This window comes from Pinus tabuliformis, chromosome X (assembly GCF_031772625.1).
Source record: "Pinus tabuliformis cultivar Carrire ecotype Pingquan chromosome X, CPIR1, whole genome shotgun sequence".
Lineage (NCBI taxonomy): Eukaryota > Viridiplantae > Streptophyta > Pinopsida > Pinales > Pinaceae > Pinus > Pinus tabuliformis.
The window spans coordinates 962,746,134-962,753,560 of NC_142308.1; the positions used below are offsets into that span (position 1 = coordinate 962,746,134).

The following is a 7,427-nucleotide window of genomic DNA, read 5'->3' on the forward strand; positions in this document are numbered from 1 at the left end:
CGGCAGGCGCCGGGCGATTCCGGGCGCGGGCGGCCTGGGTGGTGCCTGCACAAGCAACCCTCGTGTAGGCGCCACCCGGGCCGCACGCGCCCCCGCCCGGCAGGCGCAGGGCAATTCCCGGAATCGCCTTGCGCCTGCCGGGCGCGGGCGCAGGCGACCCGGGTGGCGCTTGCACGGGAATCGCCCTGTGCCTGCAGGGCGGGGGCACGGGCAGCCCGAGTGGCGCCTGCCCGAGAATTTCTTTGCGCCTGCCGGGCGGGGGCGTGGGGACCCGGGTGGCGCCTGCACGGGAATCGCCCTGCGCCTGCAGGGCGGGGGCGCAGGCGGCCCGAGTGGCGCCTGCACGAGGGCACGGGCGGCCCGGGAATCGCCCTGCGCTTGCCGGGCGGGGGCGCGGGCGGCCCGGGTGGCGCCTGCACGGCTCGTGCAGGCGCCACCCGGGCCGCCCGCGCCCCCGCCCGGCAAGCGCAGGGCGATTCCCGGGCCGCCCGTGCCCTTGTGCAGGGCCACCTAGGCCGCCCGCGCCCCCGCCCTGCAGGCGCAGGGCAATTTCTTTTTCTCTTCCCCGAAGGAGACATTTTATAATCCTTACGTACGTTACTTGTTATCTGCGATACTTTTTTTTATTGCTTCTTAAAATAGTCTTTACTTTTCCCATACCACGAACCAATGTTCGTTCTATTTTTTCTATTACAAATAGAGGTAGATTGATCCTGGAATTAGGAAATAGTCCTATTGGGATTCAATAGATTGGAAAAACAATGCATGAGAAGAAAATAGATAGTAGGGTGAAAATACGGAAAGAGAGGGATTCGAACCCTCGGTAAGCAGAAGCCTACATAGCAGTTCCAATGCTATGCCTTGAACCGCTCGGCCATCTTTCCTATAAGATCTCTTGGTTCTAATTAATAAAATGAGTCAATAGCAACTTCCTTACGAAACAAATTCTTTTTTTTTTTTTTCGGGTACGAACAGTTCAATCTTTCGGAAATAAATAAGGTAATGATTCAATCCCCCCCGGAAAGACGAAAGGACATTTTTTACAACTTCCTCTTATTTTAGGAAATCCTCAATCATCCCGGTTAATCTGACGTATTCGGATCGCCTAATCACTAATTTAAGACAGATTAACTGATCCATTCCATATTATGATCATATATAGATCTGTAGTGATCATCTTATCAATTGTATAAGAACTAATTCTTTGGCAATGATCCTGTGTCATGATGACTATATTTTCCGATATTCTTTTATCTATATGGATAAAGCACACAATTGTTGGGTAGGCATTTCATTCTCATTATGCAATGCTCGATCGTTTAACTCTTTCTTTGTTTGGATCATAATCGAACTGGACTTCCCGAGTTTACCCAATCTATTATTCTTTCAATACGAGCCTTTTTCCATTATTATTCATGTTACTAATGAACAATTATTTAATTTATTCCCTATCTATTCTAATTTTAAAGAATAGATTGGAATAGATAGAATGAGAACATATTTACGATTGTAAGGAAATCCATTTTATGGTATTGTGCACCAGAAAAAAATTTGTTCATGGAATCATTTGCGTAAGGGAATGAAGGAAATTATCAAATCTGTAATTGACTATGCCTAGATCTCAGAGAAATGACAATTTTATTGATAAGACCTTCACAATTGTAGCAGATATCTTATTGCGAATAATCTCGATGGCTCTGGGGGAGAAAGAAGCATTTACCTATTACAAAGATGGTGTGGTTTGATATTTTTTCCGTTCTTCTTTTTTGGGGAAAGAAAAGGTAAGGTATTCGGGAATAAAAATTGGGTAAAATAAAACTTATGCTCAGTGAAGGTGAGTTCTGGAGATAGAACAATTCCTTCTGTCGTGTATCCCCGGTCAATGCACCTTTAGATGCTTTCATCTCCTGAGGATTTTAGTACCGAGCGTAAGGTTACACCTATGCTATAGGCCTTGCTTGTATAGTTGAACCTATTTGACAGGCGCGCATGGGGGGAGAAAGCACTACATATGGAAATCGACAACACAAAAGCTTCGTTATAGCCCATATGCATTACCCTTTTCTGAAGGATAGTGAGAATGGTTGGGACAACAAACATCCATCTCGTTTGTACTTCGGATACCCTTATTATGGAACCATCGGAGATTGTTGAAGTGATTAATCCTCGGAGAATACAGGGCGTTAAGAACAAAGAAATTGTTAGAGGTTCCATTCCTAGTAGTAAGATCCTTGGTATTTGGAAAAGAATCTTTGCAAGAAGGATGGCTAGAGATTCATTGGAAATACACTAGCCCCTGTTAATTCATAATATTGGGTCAGATTTTTTTTTTTCAATTCCATAGATTACTCCCCATATTACCTACTGTAAAGAAAGGAGGAGCCGTATGAGGTGGGAATCTCATGTACGGTTTTGAAGCAGAGATCATTTCAATGGAATGAACGACCGTAACGAATGTCAGCTCAATCGGAAAGGGAATATGCGGAAGCTTTACAAAATTATTATGAAGCTATGCGACTAGAAACTGATCCTTATGATCGAAGTTATATACTATATAATATAGGTCTTGTGCATACAAGTAATGGGGAACATACGAAGCCTTTGGAATATTATTTCCAAGCATTAGAACGGAACCCATCCTTACCACAAGCTCTTAATAATACGGCCTTGATCTGTCATTACGTGCGACTATCTGTACCATAGAATAACTTAGTTAATAACTACTACGAGTAAGGACAAAAGAAAAGGCTTTCTACATATGCACCGTCCCAAGTAACGGTATTTTATCAGCTGTAGCGAAAAAGACTCTCATAGGAGCCCGAATATGAATAGATAGAGCCTAAATATTCCATGGATAATAAATTCAATTGATGATGGAAGCACCATAAAGATCAATTATGATACGATCAAATCTGCTCATTGACAAGAATCAGGAATCAACTTATGTAATAGAGTTGATCTACTAAGCTATTGAGCCGCAGTGTAGCATCAGATCCTAAAGATGTGAAGTACTCCAGCCAGAGAGTACTCTCCAAAAATTCTATACGGAACTGAGATAGTTACCTTGCAAAAAGACTTTGATTTGGACAATCAATCTGAAGTATAGAAAGAGATATACTTCATCTTTTTGAGGGTAGGAGAAAAGATAGAACCTGATCATTGAATTGATTGGAAGTTAAATCAGAAACTCATGTCATTGACTTTTTTTGGTCCTTTGGTTAATATGAACTCCCAATGAATCATCTCCAATTCTTTGGAAATTTTGGTAGAGGACTAAAGAATAGTGGATTGAGCCGTATGAGGTAGGAAACTCTCAAGTACGGTTCTGAGGGAAGAAAACTTTTCCAAGTTTACCTATCCCGACCGAGGAGAACAGGCCATTCGACAGGGAGATCCTGAAACTGCGGAGGCTTGGTTCGATCAAGCTGCTGAGTATTGGGAACAAGCTATAGCACTTGCTCCGGGCAATTACATCGAAGCACAAAATTGGTTAAAGATTACAGGATGCTTTGGAGAATGAAAATTTCTATTATTGGGAAATCGTTTTCATTATTGAATATCTGACTCGAAATCAATGGGATTTTTCCAGAATATTCCCAAAAATTAGATTCTATTTCGTCGACATCTTATAGGAATATATTTACAATATAAAAAGAATACCTATTCTGATTCTGGATTGTTGATGGATCTTCTTAATAGGGGTAAAATCCATCCGGAGATTTTTTTCATTAATGATCCATGAATAACGATTTATAATGGATGGCCTTTTATATGGGACATATGGAGGAGTATCAATAAATGGATATATATATATATATATATATATATATATTTATTTATCCATCTAGAAACGGTGTAATAATCACCGTTGCTTTTTAAAATTACAAAAAAAAAGGCTTTTTTGCATGATAAAAGCCCACAGTCCATTGAGCACCTCAAAGATATGTCATAATAAAATTGAACACCTGCCTCAGATTGACTCCGTATCATAGTTGCTCCAGTCATAAACTAGAAAATAAAGGGAGAAACGAGTTGAGATATATCTCTCGTAAGTTCACTAATTGCTATTGGCAGGTTTCTTATTATTTAAGTCTTGTTTGAAAAGGGGAGAATTCAATGACCATTCGTTCACCGGAACCAGAAGTAAAGGAAGTAAAGATCGTAGTGGATAGAGATACTGTAAAAACCTCTTTTGAAAAATGGGCCAAACCTGGTCATTTCTCAAGGACGCTAGCTAAAGGCCCTGATACTACCACTTGGATCTGGAACTTACATGCTGATGCTCACGATTTTGATAGCCATACTAATAATTTGGAAGAGATTTCTCGCAAAGTCTTTAGCGCTCATTTTGGTCAACTAGCCATCATCTTTATTTGGCTAAGTGGGATGTACTTTCACGGCGCTCGTTTCTCCAATTATGAAGCATGGCTGGCTGATCCCACTCACATCAAACCCAGTGCCCAAGTAGTTTGGCCAATAGTAGGCCAAGAAATATTGAATGGGGATGTAGGTGGAGGTTTTCGAGGGATACAAATAACCTCTGGGTTCTTCCAGATTTGGCGAGCATCTGGAATAACCAGTGAATTACAACTTTACTGCACTGCAATTGGTGCATTGATCTTTACAGCGTTAATGCTTTTTGCTGGTTGGTTCCATTATCACAAAGCTGCCCCAAAATTTGCTTGGTTCCAGGAAGTAGAATTCATGTTGAACCATCATTTAGCAGGGTTACTAGGACTTGGATCTCTATCTTGGGCAGGACACCAAATACACGTCTCTCTACCCATTAACCAACTTCTAGACGCTGGAGTGGATCCTAAAGAGATACCACTTCCTCATGAATTTATTTTAAATCGCGATCTTTTGGCTCAACTTTATCCCAGTTTTGCTGAGGGATTGACCCCATTTTTAACCCTAAATTGGTCAGAATATTTAGACTTTTTGACTTTTCGTGGAGGATTAAATCAAGTAACGGGGGGTCTGTGGTTGACCGATACTGCGCATCATCATTTGGCTATTGCAGTTCTTTTCCTGATAGCCGGTCATATGTATAAGACCAATTGGCGCATTGGCCATAACCTCAAGGACCTTTTAGAAGTTCATAAAGGTCCATTTACGGGGGAGGGCCATAAAGGTCTTTACGAGATCTTAACTACCTCGTGGCATGCTCAGCTAGCTATTAACCTAGCTATGTTAGGATCTTTAACTATTGTTGTAGCTCACCACATGTATTTGATGCCTCCCTATCCATACCTAGCTATTGATTATGGTACCCAACTCTCTCTGTTCACACATCATATGTGGATTGGTGGGTTTATCATAGTTGGTGCTGCTGCACATGCAGCGATTTTTATGGTAAGAGACTATGACCCAACTACTCAATACAACAATTTATTAGATCGCATTCTTAGACATCGTGATGCAATTGTATCACACCTCAACTGGGTATGTATATTCTTAGGTTTCCATAGTTTTGGTCCGTATATTCATAATGATACTATGAGCGCTCTAGGACGTCCTCAAGATATGTTCTCAGATACTGCTATACAATTACAACCTATCTTTGCGCAATGGATACAAAACACTCATGCTTCAGCACCTGGTTCAACAGCTCCTGGTGCAACAGCGAGTACCAGCTTAACCTGGGGAGGTGGTGATTTGGTGAGAGTAGGTTCCAAAGTGGCTTTGTTACCAATTCCATTAGCAACCGTGGATTTTTTAGTACATCACATTCATGCATTTACTATCCATGTGACTGTTTTAATCCTACTTAAAGGTGTTCTATTTGCCCGTAGCTCCCGTTTAATACCTGATAAAGCGAATCTGGGTTTTCGCTTTCCTTGTGATGGACTTGGTAGAGGAGGAACATGTCAAGTATCTGCCTGGGATCATGTCTTCCTTGGTTTATTCTGGATGTACAATGCAATTTCGGTAGTAATATTCCATTTCAGCTAGAAAATGCAGTTCGATGTTTGGGGTAATATAAGTGATCAGGGAGTGGTAACTCATATTACGGGAGGAAACTTTGCACAAAGTTCCATTACGATTAACGGGTGGCTTCGTGACTTTTTATGGGCACAAGCCTCTCAAGTGATCCAATCTTATGGTTCTTCATTATCTGCATATGGTCTTTTATTTTTAGGTGCTCATTTTGTTTGGGCCTTCAGTTTAATGTTCTTATTCAGCGGCCGTGGGTATTGGCAAGAACTCATTGAATCTATTGTTTGGGCCCATAACAAATTGAAGGTTGCTCCTGCTATCTAGCCCAGAGCCTTGAGCATTGTACAGGGACGTGCTGTAGGAGTAGCTCATTACCTTCTGGGTGGAATCGTCACAACATGGGCGTTCTTCCTGGCAAGAATTATTGCAGTAGGATAAAGGCTAGGAGGATTTGAAAAGTATATGGCATCAAGATTTCCAAAGTTCAGCCAAGGCTTGGCCCAGGACCCAACTACTTGTCGTATTTGGTTCGGTATTGCGACCGCACATGACTTTGAGAGTCATGATGATATTACCGAAGAACGCCTTTATCATAAAATTTTTGCTTCCCACTTTGGTCAGTTCGCAATAATCTTTTTGTGGACCTCTGCTAATTTGTTCCATGTGGCTTGGCAAGGCAACTTTGAAGCATGGGTACGTGATCCCTTACATGTAAGACCCATTGCTCATGCAATTTGGGATCCTCATTTTGATCAACCAGCTATAGAAGCCTTTACCCGAGGAGGTGCTCCCGGTCCGGTCAATATTGCTTATTCCGGTGTTTATCATTGGTGGTATACAATTGGCTTACACATTAACGAAGATCTTTATGCTGGAGTTCTTTTCTTGCTATTTCTTTCTGTCATCTTTTTAATAGCGGGTAGGTTACATCTACAACCTAAATGGAGACCAAGTGTTTCATGGTTCAAAATGCCGAATCCCTTCTCAATCATCATTTGTTAGGACTCTTCGGAGTCAGTTCTCTAGCTTGGACAGGGCATTTAGTTCATGTCGCTATTCCTGAATCAAGGGGAGTGCACGTCATATGGGATAATTTTTTGGATGTATTACCGCATCCCGAAGGTTTAGAACCGCTTTTCACAGGTCAGTGGAATCTCTATCCTCAAAATCCTGATTCTAGTAGTCACTTATTCGGTACCTCCCGAGGGCGGGAATTGCTATTCTAACTCTTCGCGGAGGATTCCATCCACAAACTCAAAGTTTATGGCTGACTAATATGGCTCATCATCATTTAGCTATTGCATTTGTTTTTTCAATTGCTGGTCATATGTATAGAACCAACTTTGGGATTGGTCACAGTATGGAAGATATTTTGGAGGCACATGTTCCTCCAGGAGGCCTATTAGGACGCGGACATAAGGGTCTTTATAACACAATCAATAATTCTCTTCATTTTCAATTGGGTCTTGCTTTAGCTTCTTTGGGGG

At 41.8% G+C, this 7,427-nt stretch overlaps 1 non-coding gene across 1 annotated transcript; it reads right to left on the minus strand.

Moving 5' to 3' along the window:
* Positions 1 to 797: 797 nt before the first annotated feature.
* Positions 798 to 884, minus strand: TRNAS-GGA (transfer RNA serine (anticodon GGA)). Its single transcript has one exon. It is a non-coding gene; the product is annotated as a tRNA-Ser (tRNA).
* Positions 885 to 7,427: the final 6,543 nt, after the last annotated feature.